The sequence below is a fragment of the Gossypium arboreum genome, chromosome 5, assembly GCF_025698485.1.
Source record: "Gossypium arboreum isolate Shixiya-1 chromosome 5, ASM2569848v2, whole genome shotgun sequence".
Taxonomy (NCBI): domain Eukaryota; kingdom Viridiplantae; phylum Streptophyta; class Magnoliopsida; order Malvales; family Malvaceae; genus Gossypium; species Gossypium arboreum.
The window spans coordinates 83,752,326-83,775,071 of NC_069074.1; positions in this window are offsets into that span (position 1 = coordinate 83,752,326).

Consider the following 22,746-nt stretch of genomic DNA (forward strand, 5'->3'; position numbering starts at 1 on the left):
TCAAATAACAGTTCAAAATGTCGATTTTACAATTTAACTACCAATAGTATCACAGTACTTACAGTTGTAATTTCAGAATATCAAATTTCCACATCATTCACAATATTCACATATATATAAATATATCATAACAGAATTCTAGATTTCTATGCACATGATTTAGAAGATGCCATACAATTTTGGGTTTTAACAGAATAAATCCTACCCCACATTACATATCATAATGAGAGTTTCCCTAAAATCCTTTCTCCAACACATCAGGTTGTGGATAAACCACTACTCATTCGTAGATAAACACACAGCAAGTCCCCACAGTTGGATTCTAGCTTTGGCTGTGGGTTCAGAGCAAAAAGTCCTGCAAATGAAACCTGTTTTTGCCTTAGATTATACAACATATACCCCCAGTTGGAATCTGGCTTTGGCTATGGATGTACTATAACACCCCAAACCCGACTTGGACATTATGGCTAAATCCTGAGGAGTTACTTTAACTCGCTTGAAAACCCAAAATTTACTTTGAGATCATGTGGTTAAACTAGTGTTCACTTTGATAAATCGTGAAAGTATGTGATTATTGAGGACATGCTAAGCATGTCAAATGAATGACAAAGATATTGTGATATGATTATGTATGAGAGTATGTGACATATTGCATATGCATTGGGTTGGGATTTTTTGGTTGACGAACGAGTTCCGTGGAGTACCGGCGGCATATTAAGTCTGCATTATTCGTAGTTAGTGCATTGCACCTGGAGTACCGAGGGAATTGGAGATTTTATCGTATATTATATGTTATTGGCGATTGTATCGCACTATTTGATATCCGACAGATTTTCTGCATTATTGATTATTCGGTGGTTTTACCACATCGAGCTATGCTCATAATGTTTTGAAGTTTGGCAGACGGGTTTTAGGGAACTCGTGGTGTGTAGCAGATGGTATGGGTAGGAACCTTTTTGCATTGTATCATGTGCACGACATATTCGAATGTTATTGGTTTTTGCTATGAATTGTATTTTGTTGTACTGAATGGTATCGAAATTAATGATTATCACTTGAATGAATGATGACCTGTGCTCATATACCGTTTGACATCAATTTGATAATGGCTATGTAACGATATGAAATTCCTATGATGGTTCTATTTTCTTCTGTTAAAGCTAATCTATTTTACTGTATTCGATATTTATGTTTGTTTAAATAATTGTTCGACTCACACTGAGCTTTTCATAAGCTCACCCTTAATAGTGTTTAACTTTTCAGGTAAACCTCGAAATTAGGACCGGACTCAGCATTCGTAGAATCACCTTGGACCTTGAATTATTTTTTTAATAAGTTTTAATCAATTTCTAATGGTTTTGGTTTGTAATTTTTAATTATTTCTAGTCTGTGGCTTGATAACTTTTCTTCTGGGATTTTTGCATGCATGGATTACTCAAGCATAATAACCAGATAATACATGATATCGGGCTTCAGTAAAATTTGATATTAATCCCCAGTTTCCGCTACATTGCAAAGGATTCATTTTTTAAAAAGAAATCGATAAGGTAACTAAGTTTTTAAAATGACTTGAAAAATGGTTTTTCGGCTGCATTAGTTTAACACCGAGTTTTTTTTCTGAAGGAGAGGGACAAGCAAACTGTTTTTCTAAAACAACACTATCAATAATAAATTGAATTCTAAGTATACACAACCTATTGAATGAATGCTTTTAAGTTAACTCAAAGTATAGCTATGGTTTTCTCTAAAATGAGTTTATTTAAGGTTTTCATAAGTAATATAAGTTAGCTTAGCCATTTCGGTGGCTAATCTAGCCTTCTCAATCTAGCCATAATTTCTAGACCAGGTTTGGGAGGTTACAATATTTATAGGAACTGTGGTATAAATTTTATTTTGGACATTCGTAAAGTTTTATTTAAACTGAACTTTAGAAACTATAGATTTTATACTGAACCTAAATTTACGAAGTTCATATGTGGTTTTTACAAAAATAAAACTAATATGAATTTTTTAGAATTTAATGTTTTTTTTTAACGCTCTAATTAGAAATTGTACAAGAAACGTCAATTTGAATTATTTTTGAATTTTTTATGCCTATTAAATATTGTTTCAAAACATAGCTAAGTATTATTTAATGTCCTAAAGATGAAGCAAACAAAATGTTTTCTTGGTTTGAAATTAAAGTTTTTTCCCGCCATTTTTGGTGGCCAATGTGACCTCCAAGTGTAACACCCCTCACCCATATCCATCTCTGGAATAGGGTTCGAGGTGTTATCGGAACTTTACATATGCACACATACTAAATCGAGTCACCAAATTTTTCCCAAAACTAAAACTTTTCAAATACATGCGTATTGTCCCTTTTTACAGGTCTTAAAAGTCTATAACATACAACGGGGTGGTTCGGGACTAAATCGAGAACTTTAAAAATCTTTGGGCAGCTTAACCAAATTTTCATGTTTTGAGAAGTCACACGCCCGTGTAAGTAAGGACGTGTGGTCACACACGCCTGTGTGACTTGGGCACGCCCATGTCCTTAGTCCGTGTGCAACACTGAATTTTAAGCATGGCTAAGGCACACGCCCATGTGGCCTACCCGTGTACGCTACTGACTTTGAAGCACGGGCTAGGCACATGCCCATGTGTCCTACCCGTGTACTAAATTGACCTAAAATTTTAGGTGTAGGGAACACATGGCCATAAGACACACCAGTGGGAGTGGCCCGTTGTCACACACGGCCTAGACATATGCCCATGTGTCCAACCATGTGGACCCTAATAGGCTATTTCCCCAGCCTTTGGTCACCCCTATTTACTCCTTATACTTAATGGCTACCGAATATGAACTAAAACATGATTATACTCTTACAAATGGTTTTGATAAAACTTATTGCATGGAAACCTCATATCATCGGTCTCATGCATACAAGATTATTTCCCATTTAGTGTTTACGGGGTTTTCCATGTCACTTTAACTCATTCGGTGTTGGCTCGTTCTTATGACTCATTGCCAATTGGTAACAGCCCATCACATATGAAAATAAACAAACATGGATTTGTAGGTCATAGCCTACTTCAAAATAAACCAATTCCTATGGCCATATACAAAAAGATAGGTACATCTTTACATGCCTTCATGTGGCAAATCAAATGACACATATAACAAAATACCCAAAAATCCTATACATGCCATTGAACAAAATAGAAATGTCTTTATACCAAAGTTTGACTAGTTAGTGTATTGACTCTCCAGCTGTCTTCCAATCCTTACGAGTCCTCGAGCTCTGTAAGACAGGGAAAAGAGAGGGGTAAGCATTTACATGCTTAGTAAGCTCGAATAATGAGAAAGTAAACTTACCCAGTAATTAGTATACATTCATATTAAATCATGAAACCATCAATTATGAACTGGTTCCTTATCACATGCATTCAATCAACGAGTTAGCCACATAACAAAACATCATAAATTTTATCTAGATGAGCTCATCATTCAACATCTCATTTTACACAGGTATCCCAAGTTAATCTCATTGAGTTTTCTAGGAAATCTTGATGGAATACCTATTAACCGTCAATTCATACAAATGATCATTTCAGAAGTGCACTCCTGCGAACCTCATATTTAATGGCAGGATTACCAGTCCAGGCTAAATCCTTCACATCATGAACTCATAAGGTGATGTCGGGATTACCAGTCCAGGCTAAATCCCTTATGGACATACACCTTTACTGAGCTCGGATCTGAATTACCAGTCCAGGCTAAATTCAGACCCTAATCGGATTACCTGTCCGGGCTAAATCTGTAATGCGCATATATTCTTCAGGAGGCTCGATCACTCAAGGAACACTCGTCTGGGCTAGATCCTTTTCTATACTTGAGATCAACGGATTACCCGTCCGGGATAAATCCTTATTGCAACACATACAGGATCTCAAATTACATGTAATCAAGGGTTATCCATCGCATTTCCTTTTTCAACCTCAACCTAGACATTTATCAACCATTTATTATCCAAAAATGCATTTCATTATGTATTCTTGCCATCAATAAATGCAATTATCATACATTCATAAATCATGTAATTATGCATACTATAAGTTTACTTTGTGTTATCCGAACTTACCTGGTATTTGTTTCGGAGTTATGTTTCGGTTATTCTAAAACCTTTCGTTTTCCTCGATCGACCTCCGAAATTTTTTCTTCGGGGCCTATAACAACAAAATTAACTCATTAATATGCCACATTATACATTTCAAGACCAAATTCCACCCCCAGTCCAAATGACCGTTTTGCCCTAACATTTCACATTTTTACGATTTAGTCCCTAAGCTAGTATAATGAAACACATGTAATTTCTACCTTACCCAAGTCTAGCAGAACACTTTTACCTCTTACGGTAGCCCACCTTTTCCACTAATTTCTCATTTCTACCACACATTTTACAACTTTTGCAAAATGGTCCCTATAAGGGTTTTTCATGAAAATCACTTAGGAAGATATGTTTAACACACATCCATCTTTCATATTCCTCCATAATCCATCAAAATACAAGTAACTCATGCATGGGTAAATTTTTAAACTTGAAACCTAGCATGAAATATCGGTAGAAATGAAGAGAACAAGCTACCGAGATTTCGAAAATGCAAAGAACATTAAAAACGGGGCTTGGGAGCACTTACTATTGAGCTTGAAATGTTTAGAAACCCTAGCTATGGTGGCTAGAGAATTTCGACAGCATGGAGAAGAATAATGGCTGATTTTGGCTTGGTTTTTTCCCAGTTTATTTCATTAAAATGCCAAATGACCAAAATGCCCTTAAGCCATTTCTTTAGAATTTCATCCATGCAAGCCCATTTTTGTCCAAAAACTTAGAAATTGGGCAAATATCTCTCCAAAACCTTCTAATTTATAATTTAAAGCAATTTCATACAAACTTCTTCTAGAATCCAAGTTTTGCAATTTATTCAGTTTAGTCCCTAATTTCCAATTGGATACATTACTCAATGAATTTCTTCATGAAACTTCAACACATGCATTTTCTCATATTATAGGCCTCATAATAATCATAAAATAGATATTTTGATGTCAGGTTAGTGATCCTGAAACCACTATTCTAACTAGACCCTATTTTGGAATGTTACACAAGATTTGGTCTAAACTGCTAGGCCGGGTTTTAGGGTGTTATAGCTTTAGACTAATTTTGTACTACCAAATATTCGAATAATATTGGTTTATATTTTCTTTTGCATTCACTTCGAGGAATGCAATAGATTTACTAGGATGAACTTATAAACGTCTCAAAAAATTCTTTATTTCATAATCACCATTGCAAATATGAGTAGATTTCAAATCAAAATCTATCTATTCATGTTGTCATAATTAGTCTCCAATTATAATAAATATGATATAATAAATAAATCATAGTAAAATATACCTAAGATTCTTTAATATCATCATTATCACCCTGGCTGAGTGGTTAAAGGCTCTAATTATTACCCATAGTGCACAGGCTTCAATTGAAATAGCGGCAACTCTAAGAGGCAATCAAAAATAGCAACTTTTGAGATATTTTTGTGACTTATAGAGAAAAACAATTAAAAGAGAATTGTGTTGATAACGTGTTACAAAATAAATAGATAGAGAGTAAAGAACAAAGAAAATATGAGAAGTAATAAAGAATGTATTTTATTGATCAATGAAAATATTTACAAAGCTTCTCCAAAGTCTCTATTTATAGGTATAAGAAGTATAAATGAAATATATATTTGTTTCTAATGACTATTATAAATTAAATTACATCAAAACTTATCTTCATCTTGATGGACATCTATTTAATAAGATATTCATAACATAAATTACATAAAAATAATATAAAATTTATAACATATATAACCTTTATAAAAAAAGTTTTATAAAGTTTTCAATAACTTTATAACATTTCATATAAATAATATACATTCTTTTGCCATAACTTTTAAAGTTATTTTTTATAAATAAGTTATTGAAAAAATATATGTAACTTTTTTTACAAAATATATAACTTTTTTATAAAGGCTTAAGAGTGTAAAAAGCCCTCAAGCTTTTTCAAAAGCGCAATTAAGCCCATATTTTTTTTGTTGCACTCAATTGGGTACTTCAACTGTTAAAATGCATCAAAATGGCCCTTTGACTGTTAACTTTAATAGTTAGCCATTAAAGTTAGCTGCACCTAATTTTTTAATTAAAACCACCACGTGTCAAAGCCACGGCTTGAAATGTGGCAAAAATGATAAAAAATAAAAATCAATAAAAGTTATAAAAATAATTAAATTTTAATAAAAATATAAAAATATTAAAATTAGAAATAAATAAAATGGTAATAAATAATAAAAATTGTTAAATTTTATAAAATCGTAAAAATTATAAAATTTTATAAAGTCCTAAGAAAATTATAAAATGTAAAGAAATAGAAAATTAAGTAAAAATTATAAAATTATTGTACCAAAAGAAACATTTAATTTATAATTTTTCTATATCTTTTATTGATTTTTATTTTATATTATTCTTCACAACATGTCACTGTTGTGTTGCGACACATGATAGTTTTAACTAAAAAACTGGGGTCATTAACTTTAACGGTCAACGCTTAAAGCTAACGATTAAATGACCTTTTTTGATGCATTTTATAAATTTTATTATTTTTTTATAGAATTTATAGTTTTTTATAATTTTTATGATTTTTATAATTTTTTCTAATTTTACTAAATTTTAAACATTTTTATTCTTATTAAAATTTAATAATTTTTATAAATTTTATTTATTTTTATTTTTATAATTTTTTGCCACATGTCACACCGTAGTTGTGACAGGAGGTGGCTTTAACTGAAAAAAGTTAGGGGTAGTTAACTTTAATGGTCAATTGTTATAGTTAACGGTCAAAGGGTTTTAATGTATTTTGACAGCTCAAATACCTAATTAAGTTCAAAAAAAAATAGGGGCTTAATTTTTTTTTTTGAAAAAGTTTGAGAGCCTTTTTTACGTATTTTGAAAGGTCAAGTACCCAATTGGGTGCAAAAAAGAAAGTAGGAACTTAAATTTTTTTTTTCAAAAAAGCTCATATGGAAACTAAAACTTACCTTGATCATTAAAGTATAAAAAATTATTCTATTTGGTTACCAAATTAACTTTCTTTGGCACATTATTACATATCTATACATGGAACATCTCAACAAATCGAATACATTAGTTACATTCTCAAATCATAAATATTTCCAACATTTAAAGCATAATCATATAGCAATCTCTATGTCAAATATCATCTATAGCATTTCATTTTTAATTTATGATTTAAATTCCATTTTTCAATTACATGAAAATCAATTGGTGGAACTATAGTAAAACAGACTCGGATACACGAGAATATAATGCCCACACAAGTTGACAGTTTTTCAGGGTTGCTTACACAAGTTGACATTATAATCGGGTTGATCACATAAGCTGACATTATATCAAGGCTACCTGTCCAAGCTAAACCTACGATACACATATGATTCAGAAATTACAACAAATGCTAGATCTTGTAATACCATGTAAAATCACGGATTGATCGCACGTATAACGCTAATGACATGTCAAACATATTCTAACCTTTTATAAAGTTTATTTCGGCATCATTTCTGTATAAATGACATTATCAATTCCTGTATACAAATTCATTTATCATATGAGACATATTCAGTCAACAAACTCATTTATATCCTGTTCTATTTCCATATGATCAATATTTTCATGAATTTACAATTCAATCCAATACAAACAATTGTGCCAATTTTCATGATTCTACTCAATTCCAACAAAAATTATTCATACAGAACTAAAAAATAAGGTAGCAAATTCCATATTAACTTATCTAGTGAAACACCAAACAATCTAAAACTTCAAGGATTATGTAACACCCTAAACCCAGCCTAGACGTTATGGCCGAATCTGATGATGTCACATGGAATGGGTTTGAAAACGAAGTTTGTCTAGCAAAGTAATTTCAGTTAACTGACTCATATGTTTTATCTCCATTTAAGAAAACATTAATTAACTGGTTTATTTGTCAAAAATTTTATTTACAGTAAAAGCTTTATTCGTTTAGGTTCAAAATCACAGTCGTGTTTTTAGGAAAACCATTGTTGCGTAAAAACTGTCATTTTAAATGAGACGTTTTCGTTAAGTATTTAAATAGTCAAATAATCCAAAAAATAACCAGTTAAAACCAAACAGTCTAGAGAGTCCTCAACAAAATTACAACTTTCAAAAGATCCCCAAATATATAAATAAAAACCATAAATTATTTACTTAAATCAATTTTACGAAAATACGGTCACCACTGAGTCCCGCTGCACCGACCCGCCTAAGACTGAGGATTACCTAACAGAAAAACAAACAGATGTGAGTTTACGAAAACTCAGTGTGTAACACATCAGAGTTAGCCATGCAAGCATACAAACATCATACACAGAACCAGTAACAAATACAGACACAGATTCGTGTCCTTTTCAGATACAATAGTAGAATCAAATACAAATATAGATATGAAAAATCCTACCCCCATCCTCTACATACCATCTTTGGTCATCCCATCACACCATGTAGGGTTAAAAAACACCCACCCATCCCTACACACCACGTCGTGTCATTAAAGCACATATCAGATAATATATGCAGTCAAGCTGCCAGAATAAAGGCGTTTAACGCGGGTCAGAATACTTCCTCCTCATATATTTGTCCCACCCCAAAATAGATACAGAACATACATATAGAATTAACAGATAGAACATGCCTAACATGCTTATATAAACAGATAGTAGATATACATGGCATAGATATGCTCAGAATAGTACTATAGTCTAGCAAACCACATAGTTATAGAGTTTAGTAAGCCTTTACCGACCCTGCGGTAGGTCCATAGTTGATTAGGATAACCCGTGAGACCCTACAAAAAATTTCAGTATAATGGGCCCACATGCACGTATGGGCCCACACGGCCTGGACTAAAATCGACACACTCGTGTGGCATGGCCATGTTGGCCCACACGCCCTACTCGGCCTGGCCCGTGTAGCCCATACAGCCACAGTCGAGCCACTACACGGCCATGCCTTTATCGACCACACAACTGTGTCCTCACACATGGCCTACCACACAGGCAGCCACATGCCCGTGTGGCTTCGACAGTGGCCATTTTTGGCTTTTACTGAAAACTCGATTTCTGCATTTTGAGTACACACCTTTTTTCAGATTTGATGCCCAAACACCATGAAGACCACTGAACTTAAGAAACAGCATCCAATAACTCTAATTCAGAACACAATTACTAAACTCAATCCGAAAGCAATCCACATGTACAGCCTTACAACATCAACCACTGAGTTCAAAAACTTACCACCAACGAATAGAAACCCTAAACGATCAGATAGCTGAAGGAGTACCAGAAGCTTCTTGACCTTCCCCTAGCCAAGAGTAACCACAAAAAATCCCCTTTTAGAAAACTAACCATGAACAATAAGATCTTAACAAAGAAAAACTTACCCAACGAACACAGTCACATGTTTGCACTAGAATGAGGCGGATGTGAATAATTGAAAGAAGATGAAGAAGCAAAAATTTGGTAGAGAGTAGGGGGAAACAAAATGTCAAAAAGGTTGAAAGAAATCTAGAAAAGAAAATAAAAATAAGTAAATAACAGATATATCCCACAGTCCCTTAATTATCTTCACTAACCCACTACTCAGATTCCAACTGCATAGAAACACTTGCGCAAAACCTGAGCAAATATAAATACCAATGCTTGCGCAAGGATTCAAACACAAGAACTCCAACACACTGACTCCTTTGCCACTAAAACCAATAAGCTTATTCTGATATGAAATTACAGACCATTAAATATAAGTCCACTGAACAAAGATAAGGCTTAATTCCAAAATTAACCAAAATTGCTAAAGGTAAGGCTTGAACTTGGGACCTCCTACACACCTAGAACACTTAACCACTAAAGCAGACAGATATTTGTGCCAAGTATTCACAAATACAGAAACCTAAAACTCGAGGGGTTATAGACTAGTTTGCAATTTTTGCTTTTCCTCGATTCTATCTGGTTTGATTCAATTCTTGATCTATACAATTATTCCATTCAATTCATTAATATTAAACATTTATACATTATGTCATGTCATGAAAGAACTTTGATAAATTCATTTTTTGATACCTTTAAAGTTTTACATTTATTTCAATTTAGTCTCTAAAATCGAAATAGTCATAACTTTAAATTCTGAACTTCAGTTTGAAAATCGACCTCAATTTCATTAGACTCTCTACTATCTATTATTACCAAAATTTCACATCAATTTCACAATTTATTCACTTTAGTTATTATGCACAAAATTAATAACCAAACATCACAATTTAGTCATTTTTCATAATTTAAGCTTAAAATTTATCAATTTAACACTAATTTCTTCAAGAAACCAACAATAAAACTATAAAAAAAACTTTAACAGTTTTGCAAATTGGTACATAGGCTATTTAAATCAAACTCTCATGATTTCATAAACAAAAAAAAAATTAGACGAAAATGATTTAGAAATGCATACTAATTGAGGACCGAAAGCTTGAGGCTAGAAAATGGCTTTTTTTCCCTTGAGGTTTTATGTTGATTAGATCAAGAAGAAGAAGAAATAAAGATGACAACTTTCACTAAGTCACCTTTATATACTTAGATTAAATCTTAATTAATCAAATTTAATTAATTAAATATTAATTAATTAACCTTAATAACAATTAATAAAAATTAGTGGATGTTAACATCATCCTACACTATTTGATATAACCAAATGATCTATTTACCATTTTGAACCTTTAGCTAATTAGTAATCTATAGTGATAAGACTTTTAAAATTTAGTCTCTGTACCTTAATTAAGCAGTTAAAAGACAAAATTGAAGGTTTAAAATTTAATATTCTATTATACTAACTTTGTAAATATTCATATTTAATCTTTACAGGCCCGAATCATGAAAACGAGATTCTAAAATTGTATTTTCTAGTACAACAGAAAATCAGACAATTACGTAACCTTTTTTTTTTTTTTGCTTAAGTCAAACTATTCTGTTTAAAAGCAACAGAACAATAGTTCCAGTAAAACAATACAATTGTCACAAAAGCTAATATAACATGAAAACCAGACATTCTAATCACCAATCTAACATTCACCACCACACCTTGAACTTAACCCTACGATTAATATCTACTGACACTAATGATTCTAGCCATTTCATTGCCATGCTGCTCTGCTTTTGAAAATGCTACCTCACCTACACAAGCTAGTCTCCTTTCCATATCTGCCAATGTAGTTTATTGCAACCAAGGTCTCCTGTCTTTATTCAATAACCAATTATATGCCACCAGTGACCCAATTTCAACAATAATCAAACCAGTTCCCCTTTACCCTATCTCAATTATTACATCCAACACAGTAATTATTGCTCTTAATTCAGTGAATTTGCATCAATGGCATCACATGGTCCCGAGAATAAAGCTCTTACATTTCCTTCCTCATCTCTAAGAACACTTTCATAGCCCATAACTTCCTCAGTTGCCATTCCGCTTACGTTAAACTTCAGCCAACCATGAGGAGGATAATGCCAACCCAATGAAACAGGTTTGGAATCGAACCTGCACTTAGACGGACTTAACCACCATAATCACTCTTGTACCATACACTCATCGAAAGTAACTCTTACCCACAACAATGATCTTATCTTGGAATGAAATATTAGTATATCCATAGACAACACCTTTCTTTCAAACACCATCTTGTTCCTTACGAGGCAAACAAACTAACATGATGCCTTTATTGCAATCAACCATAGACTTTTGCTAGAACCATGAAACTTCACATTAAAACATAGAGTAAAATTCTTTAAAACCACTCACCATTATCTAGCCAACATCCCACCAAATAAATATCCTTCTCCAAAAACCCACAATAAATCTGCATTTAAATAACAAATGGTCTGCTCTCTCCTGTTCACGTTCACACCATAGGCAAACATTCATAATGTTTTGTAGATGCTCCCCTCTTTTGACTAAGAAATCCTTTGTGGGAACTCTGTCGATTGCTTTTATTATCTTTAACCCCAGCTGATGTAAGTCCTTAATCTGAATCAACCAGAATTCTTCCAATAAAAATCTGGTAAGTCTTCTCCTTCTATTATCTGGGCTATACCATGTGAATTTCTTTCCCAATAACGGCAAGTCAATGAGTTTACAATTGTGGATAAAGCTATCAAAATCTCTAGATCCCTTTTCTGTTCCCATACAATTACTCCTTTCACTTCTGTATCTCACCACATTAAAGTCTCTCCTATAATCCATGGACTTGTAAACTGGTTTCTCAAATCTGTTAACACCCTCATAGAGTTCTCTGCTCGAACACATTGTTGGAGCAAATACATTTATCAACACTGCTTCTATTTCCTCTTGTACCCATTTTTCTTCGATCATAGTCAATCTGTTGTCACTTTATTCTTTGGATAATTTGAAATCGTCATTATCCCATATTGTTAACAACCATCCTAACCTCCCTATTACTACAGCAAACCTAAATTCACAATAATCATCCCCCCATATTTTTCTCACTAAAACCATAGTCACCAATTCAATTTTGTTTCTTGTAGAAAACAAACGTTCGCCCTTGACATGCGAATTAAACTTTTGACATATTGAATTTTCACCTTCGACCCCAACCCCCTTATATTTCATGAAACAACTCTCATGACACCAAACTAATCTATAAAACAATACAATTTTAGAATCAAGAATTCCAAAATTAGAAAAACTCACATGAAACCATGTCTTTGCTGCATCTATTTCCTCTATCTTCCTCGCTCTATTGCCCCTCTAATCTCCTAATTTCATCAATTACTTCTTCCTCATCCCTTTTCATACTAAAACCCAACTTCTTCTCTACTTCCTAAGTCCTCTTTACCTCCCTTAAGATGACCCTTCTACTGTTGCTAATATCTGACTCAAATAGCGAGATATTTGTCGTTGTTTCTTCAAACCTTGTTATTTCTTTTCCTTTTTCTTTCTTCTCCCTTCTATCCCTCTTTTGTTTTTCTTTTTTCGATAGAACACCGTTCTGAATTTCTTACATGGATCAGATCCTTTTATTCAACGTCTTTTTTTCTTCTATTTTGAGTTGTTTGAAAAAAATCCTCTTCTATTCTAAATCTTACTTCCTATTCCTCTAAACTTCTAGCTTTTATAATAGGGTAAATTACACCAACAGTCACTCAACTTTGGGGTAGTTGACAAAATAGTCACTTGAGTTTCATTTCAGTCACTCAACTTTGAAAAAATAACAAAATAGTCACTAACGTTATTAAAAAGTGACAAATCAGTCACTCATTAACGTTTTCCATCACAGGCTTAACGGAATAGCTGACCTCCTTCTCTTTATGCTTAATGAACTTCCATTAACGATTTTGTAGATGGTTCCATTAACGATTTTGCTTCATTAAGAAAGTGAAAAACAAATTTCAATGCCAATTCATACGTGAAAATAGATTGCATGATCTGAAAGGCTTTCAAAGTAAATCTGAAGCAAGCAGAATTCGATTTCTTATTTGCAACGAATATGTCAACATAAATTGAGGGGCAAAAAGGAGATTAAACCAAACTACCAAAATGTCCAAGTCTCCCATCAAAATAATAAAAGGATTCAACTTTTGACCATAATAACAAAAACCCAGATACTAAAACATCACAGGAATTCAATATAAATCAAGAAAAAAAACAAAAGCACGCATATTTCCAAACAAAACAATGTAAAGATCCAAAATTTGACTAAAATAAGGAAACCCCATATTCTGAAACACCATAATAAAATTGAAAAAACAAAAAGAAACTTACAAAGCAGTCATCGTTAATGGTGAAGATATACTTCTTCTTGGACACCATGTAACCAAAGCAACGACAAGCAGAGTCCTTGAAGGAAATGCAAGAAGCCTTAGTACCGAAGATCCTGTTAATATCATTCCTATTGTAAAGCTCATAGTCAAATCCCTCAGGGACCTTAATGGTCTTTGAAGGATCACCATCTTGAATAATGATGAGATGGTAAGGCGTAAAGAATGGCCTCCATATCTCAAGAAAGTCCAAGTTTCTTATGGTTGGTATAACAATGTCGAGCTCATCTTTCAGCAGAGCCACTATCGGTGTCTTTGTTTGTGTTCTTCTTGCAGTGCTCTACCATTTTCACCGCAAAAAGGAGAAACGATAAAAGGAAAAGTGAAAAAAGCAGAGATTTTTTCTTTTTCAATTATTTTGAGGATTGATTGAGAGGAAAAAAGCTTGTATGCTAATATATGGAGAGGGAGACTGAAGAGTCACATGAGAAACGAGTGAGGCTACACGATTGGAGGGAGATACAAAAGAGAGAGACAAGTTAATTGGCCACGTCAGCTAATTAACTGCCACGTCAGCTGTTCCATTAAGCCTATAACGAAAAACGTTAATGAGTGACTGATTTGTCACTTTTCAATAACGTAGTGACTGTTTTGTTATTTTTCAAAGTTGAGTGACTGAAATGAAACTCAAGTGACTGTTTCGTCAGCTACCCCAAAGTTGAGTGACTGTTGGTGTAATTTACCCTTTATAATATTATGTCCTCTTTCTTTAAAAGTTGGACTATTAACTTTCCTTAGGATATGCCTTTCTTCACCATTTAAACCCACTCTTGTATCCATACTCTTTTGCTGGGCAAGCCCCTCTTTCGGGTCCACTTGAATTAGCAGGCCCATATTTATCATATCCTCCTTAGCCCTAACCAATTATCTACCATATTCTTCAATCCCAACAGTTATTTTTTCTTTACACCCAATTAAATTTTTTTTGCCATTAATACTACTGTAGACAATCCAATGCCTTTTTTTTCAATTTCACCTTCTTCGATACTTATTGCATTTATAACATCCACCACGTCATTTCGACTAACCTCCAGAAAATGTTTCGATTCTAATCTAGTCTCTGACCCAGCTTCCGGTGTTTCTCCTTCCTCCTCCTTCAGCTGCCCCATTACTTTCATTGGATTCTCATTTTTCAATTCTGTCAACCTTCGTTCTTTGATCTTAATCAGAAACTTTCCATCTCTGACCTCCATAATTATCAACTCATCTATCTGGCATGGCTGGTTGATCGATATCAGCATCTTCATCCTCTAAAAATTACTTGTATTATTCCAATTTTCTCCCATTGATATCATCTTGCCCCAGAGATCTGCCACTCTTTTAAAAGTCTCGTAATTCTAGCAATATAGTGGGATTCCTGCAACGTCGATCCTTGCCACCCTCTCTATCAATAATCTCTTTTCCGACCACAGTTCAATTTTTATAAAGCATTGCTTCAGATAAGCCCAATCATTTTGCTTCAGAACTTCCATAAACTCATCCGGTACTTCTATTAGAAAAAATCTTCCTTGAATTCTCTTGACAGATATCTCCTTGAGTCCAAATTTAGCCAATCTTTCAGCCATACTTTTTGTGTCGCATAAGGTTGATGATTCCACCACCAAACATCGTTGAAGTTTCCATAGTAGTTCTTCTTCCATAAAACCTTGCACTATCCTTACTTGGTTCCCCTCCATTCCAAAACAATTCCTTATCTTTAATCGTTCATCCTTTGAATTCCCAAATATTTCTCCTTTCTCGCTTCAGTTTTCTCCTTTCCTTTTGGATATATCTCCATATAACTGATTGATATTGTTTGAGTATTCCTTTTCCTCCATATCATCCTTCTCCCTTTGAATCTAGCTATTTTCACCCCAAGTCTGTACCCTAGAATGACGAAACCATTGAGCCTTTCTATTGCACTTTGTGCATCCATTATGCTTGAAAACCTCACAAATCCAAACCTCGATCCTTTTTTTCTTTTCTTGTTCAGAATAAAAGCATCTATCACGTCTCCATGGAAACTGAATAATGCCTATAATCCTTTCTAGTGCATGCTTGCCGGTACATTAATCACAAATACTATTATCTGTAATGTTTTACGCTCCATGTCAATTGACAATTACGTAACCTATTTGCACCAACGGGCCAAACATGGCTAATACTTGACATGTATGTCTTAATATCCTCATCTGTTCTCTTCAATATAATAACATCCAATAATTGTTTCATCCACTGTAACTATCTGTTGGAACTTGAAACAAAGCAGCAAGCAAAAGCTAAGAAGCTTATGGAAGAAAATAGAGCAGAAATTCAAAGGAAAACAGGAACAGAATTAAAGCAAAGAAAAGGAGCATAAAAATTGAATGAAATCTGATGATTTTTCATTGACTTGAACAATGGCATATTGCCAGTACATAAATCAAGCTTTTTTGCTTGTCAAAATCAACATGTAGTCAACTAATCTAAACCAACTACCACTAATACATTGGAACTTACAAAACAAGACTTGTACACTTAAGCAAAGTTGGTCATCAGCTCCTACATCATCAAATTATAACAAATGTAAGCTAAACTAAGTTCAAAATGAACTAGATTACAAAAGCATAGTTAAACTGTAACAAAATGTAACTGAGATAGAAAAGAAACATCAACCCCTTCAATTCCATGTATTTTACCCGGAAAACTTATGTGTATGAATTCTTGTACATACTTTACCCGGATAACATAAGTGCATTAATTCTCACGTGCTTGAATCTGCATGGGCTGCGTGGGAACTAACTTCAACACTCCTCCTTAGTTTCCATGCTGCAAACTCCAAGTTCTTTTCTTAACTTAATAAACCTTGAAGTACTTAGCCCCTTTGTGAAAATATCAGCAACTTGGTGTTCTGAATTGCAATGAACCAGCTCTATCTCTCGAGCTTGTTCCATCTCCTTTACCATATGCAACTTAATGCTGAAATGTTTGGTTCCACCATGGAAGACAGGATTCTTTACAATTGCAACAGCGAATTGATTGTCACACATAATCCCTGTTGCTTCTTCTTGATGCAAGTTGAGGTCATCTAAGATCTTTCTAAGCCATATGGCTTGATTTATAGCTCTAGCAGCTGCTACATATTCAACTTCAGCAGTGGACTGAGCAACTATTGATTGCTTCTTTGAACTCCAGCAAAACATTGCTGAACCAAGTGTAAATACATAACCTGAAGTGCTTTTCATGTCATCTTTTGAACCGGCCCAGTCACTGTCAGTGTAGCCTATCAGCTTCAGGTTTTCACTTCTGCTGAATTTCAGTCCATAGCTCAGGGTGCCTCTGATGTACCTGAGCACTCTCTTTGCTGCTTGAAGGTGTTGTTTGTTGCAGCAATGCATAAACCTCGACAGCATACTAACAGCAAACATGATGTCTGGTCTGGTTGCTGTCAAATACAATAAGCAACCAACAAGACTTCTATAATCAGCTTCACTGACCTGTTCATAGCCTTTTTCACTTGATAATTTTACTCCAACAGCCATAGGTGTGCTTGTTGGCTTGCAATTTTCCATAGAGAATTTGCTTAGAATTTTTGCAGCAAATATCTTCTGCCCCAAGAAGATTCCACTATTAGTTTGCTGCACCTCCATTCCAAGAAAGTAGATCATTTGTCTCAGGTTAGACGTTTCAAACATGTCTTTCATTTTGGCCTTAAAATCAGCCAGTATACTTTGGTCTCCTCCTGTCACCAAAAGATCATCAATATAGAGGGACACAATAAGTTGTGTTTCAGCTTGTTTCTTCTTGACATAGAGAGTTGGCTCACTGATGCTTCTCTCAAATCCCAAACTGACAAGATAGCTGTCAATTCTTGCATACTAGGCTCTAGGGGCTTGTTTTAGGCCATACAAGGCATTCTTGAGCCTGTATACCATATCCTCTCTGCCTGTCACAACAAAGCCTTGAGGCTGATCAATATAGATCTCTTCTTCAAGGAAGCCATTGAGAAATGCAGACTTCACATCAAGCTGGTGGATTTTTCACTGCTTCTAAGCTACCAAGGCAATCAGCAATCTGATGGTATCTAGCCTGGCCACTGGTGCAAATGTTTCCAAGTAGTCCAGGCCATATTTCTGGCTAAATCCTTTGACTACAAGCCTGGCCTTCAGTTTATTCAAGCTCCCATCAACATTTTTCTTGGCTCGATAGACCCATTTTACTCCAATAACCTTCCTCTTGGCTGGTCTAGGAACCAATTCCCATGTCTGGTTCTTCTCAATCATGGCAATTTTATCAGCCATAGCTCTTTTCCATCCTTCACCAGCTTCAGCATCTTCAAAACTGCATGGTTCTTCTTGTGCAACATGAGCCCTTTCATAAACATCAGCCAAAGTTCTTGTACCCCTGACTGGTTCATCATCAACATCCATCTCTGGATTAATTTGATCAGATTCAAACTGATCTGTCATAAGTTCTTCAGGAATGGCTTCAGGTTCATTTCTTTCCCAATTCCAACAAGCCTTCTCATCAAACACTACATCTCTGCTCACTTGGATTTTGTTGGTTAAAGGATCCAAGATCCTATAACCCTTTTTTACCATACTATACCCTGTTAAAATACCAGGAACAGCCCTTTTGGATAACTTGTCCCTCTTAATAGTTGGTACTTGTTTGTAACATAGGCAACCAAAGACTTTCATAGGAGCCAATTATGGCTTGAACCCGAACCAGGCCTCAAAAGGTGTCTTGTGAGCTAGTGCTTTGGTTGGAAGCCTATTCTGAATGTAGACAGCAGTGTTGACAGCTTCAGCCTACATGGTCTTGGGCAAATTCTTTTCAAACAATAAACATCTAGCCATATCCATCAAGCTCCTATTCTTCCTTTCACTAACCCCATTTTACTGGGGTGTGTAGACATTGGTTAGCTGGTGTTTGATGCCAGCATCTCTGCACAAAGCCTGGAACTGAGCTGAAGTGTATTCAGTTCCATTATCTGACCTAACGGTCTTTATCTTGCAGCCTGTTTCTATTTCCACTGTAGCTTTAAACTTCATAAACACTTGAACAACCTCAGATTTGTGCTTTAAAAAATAAATCCAACAATATCTGGTACAGTCATCAATGAAGAGAATAAAGTACCTATTGCCACTTAGTGATTCAGTCCTCATGGGACCACAAACATCAGTGTGCACCAATTCCAGCTTGCTTGAAGCTCTCCAGGTTGTGTTTGTAGGAAATGGAAGCCTGGCTTGCTTTCCCATTTGACAAACCTCACAAACTTCTTCATTTTGAACTGTCTTGGTGAAGTTTTCAACCATTTCCTTATTGACCATTCGAGCCATAGATTTGAAGTTGGCATGACCAAGTCTTTGATGCCAAAGTTTGATGTCTTTTGTTGAAGCAACAAGGGCTAAGTGTGAGTCACCTGACCAGTTGACTTCAAAGCATTTGTCACTCATGGTGACTATCATGAGGCTTGATCTATTTGGATCAGTTATTTGGCACTCCTGGCCCTTGAACACAACTGAGTATCCCTTTCCTAGCAGTTGAGAAATACTAAGTAGGTTTCTGTCAATCTCAGGTACTAGCAGCACATTTTTGATGATTTTATCACCTGTGGCAGTGCATATTTGCACATCTCCCTTGCCTTCAGCCTTGATTAACTGACCATTTCCAATTTTTACCTTGGTTTTGCAGGATCTGTCCAAGGTTTCAAAAATGGTTGCATTTGGTGACATGTGATTGGTGCAGCCACTGTCCAGCAACCAGCCTTTTGTACCTTTCTTTTGGTTAGCTGAGCATGAAACAGTAAAGACTTGTTCTTCATGATCACTGCTATCTTCAGCTACTCTAGCTTCTTCATTCTTGTGTTGTGGTTGGTTGTGGCCAGGTCTGCCTTTTTCTTTGCAGACTCTATCAACATGGCCCTTCTTCTTGCAGTGTTGACACACAGCATTTGGCCTGAACCAGCATCTGGCCTTTGGATGACCAGGTTTTTTACAAAATCTACAGAGTCGATCTTCTCCTCTTGCAGCATCAGGCTTAGGCCTATTTTTTCAGTTTTTCTTGCCTTTATAGGCTGTGGTGCTCGAGGTTGCTTTGGCCTTGGCTTGAAAAACACCCTCCTAGTGCTCTTCCAATCTGTTGGCTCTCCTTTTTTCCTGAGCATAGAGGGCATTAATAAGCTCAGTTAGGGAAATGATTGCCAGGTCTCTTGAATCCTCCAAGGATGAGATCTTTGCCTCATATCTTTTAAGCAATGTTGAGAGCACCTTCTCCGCAATTCTTGCCTCACTGAACTGTTCTCCTAGCAATCTTATGCTGTTGACCACAGCCATTATCCTGTCTGAATACTGCTTCACTGTCTTTTCTTCCTTCATCTTGAGGTTTTCAAAGTCTCTTCTCAAGTTTAGCAACCGTTGCTGCCTTGTTCTTTCAGTGCCTTGGAACTCCTCCTTGAGCTTGTCCTAGGCCTGCTTGGGAGTCTCACAGGCCATGATTCTGGTGAAGATAACATCAGAAACACAGTTCTGAATGCATGACATGGCCTTGTGCCTTTTGGTCCTCTCATCTGCATGCTGTCTGATTTGAGCCACTGTTGGATTGGCTCGAAGTGGAGCTGGCTCGACATCAGTGTTGACAACTTCCCACTGATCAAAGGCCTGCAGGTAAGTCTCCATCTTGACAACCCATATGTGGAACCCCTCACCATTAAATACTGGTGGTGCTACAGGAGAAAAGCCTGATGAAGCCATTCAATTTACTACAACAGGTCCTCTAAGATGAAAGCTCTTTATACCAATTGTTGGAACTTGAAACAAAGCAGCAAGCAAAAGCCAAGAAGCTTAAGGAAGGAAATAGAGCAGAAATTCAAAGGAAAACATGAACAGAATTAAAGCAAGGAAAAGGAGCATAAAAATTGAATGAAATCTGATGATTTTTCATTGACTTGAACAATGGCATATTGCCAATACATAAATCAAGCTTTTTTGCTTGTCAAAATCAACATGTAGTCAACTAATCTAAACCAACTACCACTAATACATTGGAACTTACAAAACAAGACTTGTACACTTAAGCAAAGTTGGTCATCAGCTCCTACATCATCAAATTATAACAAATGTAAGCTAAACTAAGTTCAAAATGAACTAGATTACAAAAGCATAGTTAAACGGTAACAAAATGTAACTGAGATAAAAAAGAAACATCAACCCCTTCAATTGCATGTATTTTACCCGGGAAACTTATGTGTATGAATTCTTGTACATACTTTACCCGGATAACATAAGTGCATTAATTCTCACGTGCTTGAATCTGCATGGGCTGTATGGGAACTAACTTCAACACTATCACAAAGATTAGATTGACCAATACGGCCTACAATGTGCAGAAGCGCGACATTTTCATTCTAGAAGAAATTAAAGGTATAATTGAAACAAAATTGGAATAAAGATTTCAATACAGAATCAACAGACATTCCAGCTAATACTTATCAATTATTTGCATCTTCACTGCTCCAATGAAGATGGTTTTTAGTCGAATATGGTAAATGAAATCAATGAACACCAGCTACTTGATGAACGAGTGAATCAAAGTCCTGATATGTGTCGGCTTATTGGTGAAAAAATACATGGGTTAGTTTTGCAGCAATTCATGATCTTACATTTCATACCTTTGCTTACAATTATTCACTAACTAATCATCCGATGAATGTAGGCCTCAAATTTAGCCACTAAACTTTATTCTTTATTTTTAGATACATATTATTTGATCACTTTATACAGCATATTACTCATAAAAACTTCCAATTTCCCTTCTTTAGGTTAGTTGCAAATATGATCCAATCAAAGTACAGCTTTTTCTAGAAGAAAATTGACTATAGCAACCTGTTCAAGAGAGGCATAAATAGAATGCAACAATGCCTGACCTACTTACGGTACAGCCAAGTAATCATGTGTTTCTATGCTAGATCATTAAATCGATGAATAAAAATTTCATGCCATGGGTGTGTATCATTTATGCCATTGATGCTACTATTTTCTATTCTAATGCAAAATAGGGATTTAGTGTTTTCACTGTTAAAATTGTGTCCTTTAATTTTGGCTCTGTTCAATTGTTGATCATGTCTACCTATGTTTTATTTTACTACTATTGCTTTCTTTAATGATAGATGATTGAATCGGTAGAATTTTATTAATCCTCTACATGTTTTACTTTGACATATGGATCCTAAGCATTCCTTGGATAGTGCCCTTTTTGTTCATGTATTTTTTTCTTGGAACCTTATTACATGTTGTACCACTCCAGTCTTTGGAGACATTGAAGATGATTAACTGCTGAATTCTTTATTCTGCAGAGGAACCAATGGCAAGAGACTAAAAATCCTACTCTTTTTTATACCTTCCTCGACTCTTTGTGACATTATAGCTGAAAAATGATGTATGCTAATACGTGAAATGTTTCCTCTTGCCTTTCTTTTTGTAGTACTAAAACTACAAATAGTGTATGCAAAACTCTTTAGAGAAAAACAAATGTCTGTAAATCTCTTGTCCGGTAATCCTATCTTTACCTCATTGTAATAGTTGGAAAACTTTTTTTGTTGAAGACAATGTCAACTACTGGGATAAGTTATTGTAAGCATCTTTTCTTTAAGTGTTTCATATTAAAAACAAACATTGTTATTGTTTATTTTGTAGTCCAAATTATGATCATTTCTACACAAAATTCACTGATACGAGTAACTCAGCCCAATTCAAAAGCCATATCCAAATCCAAACAGATAAAGTCAAAACT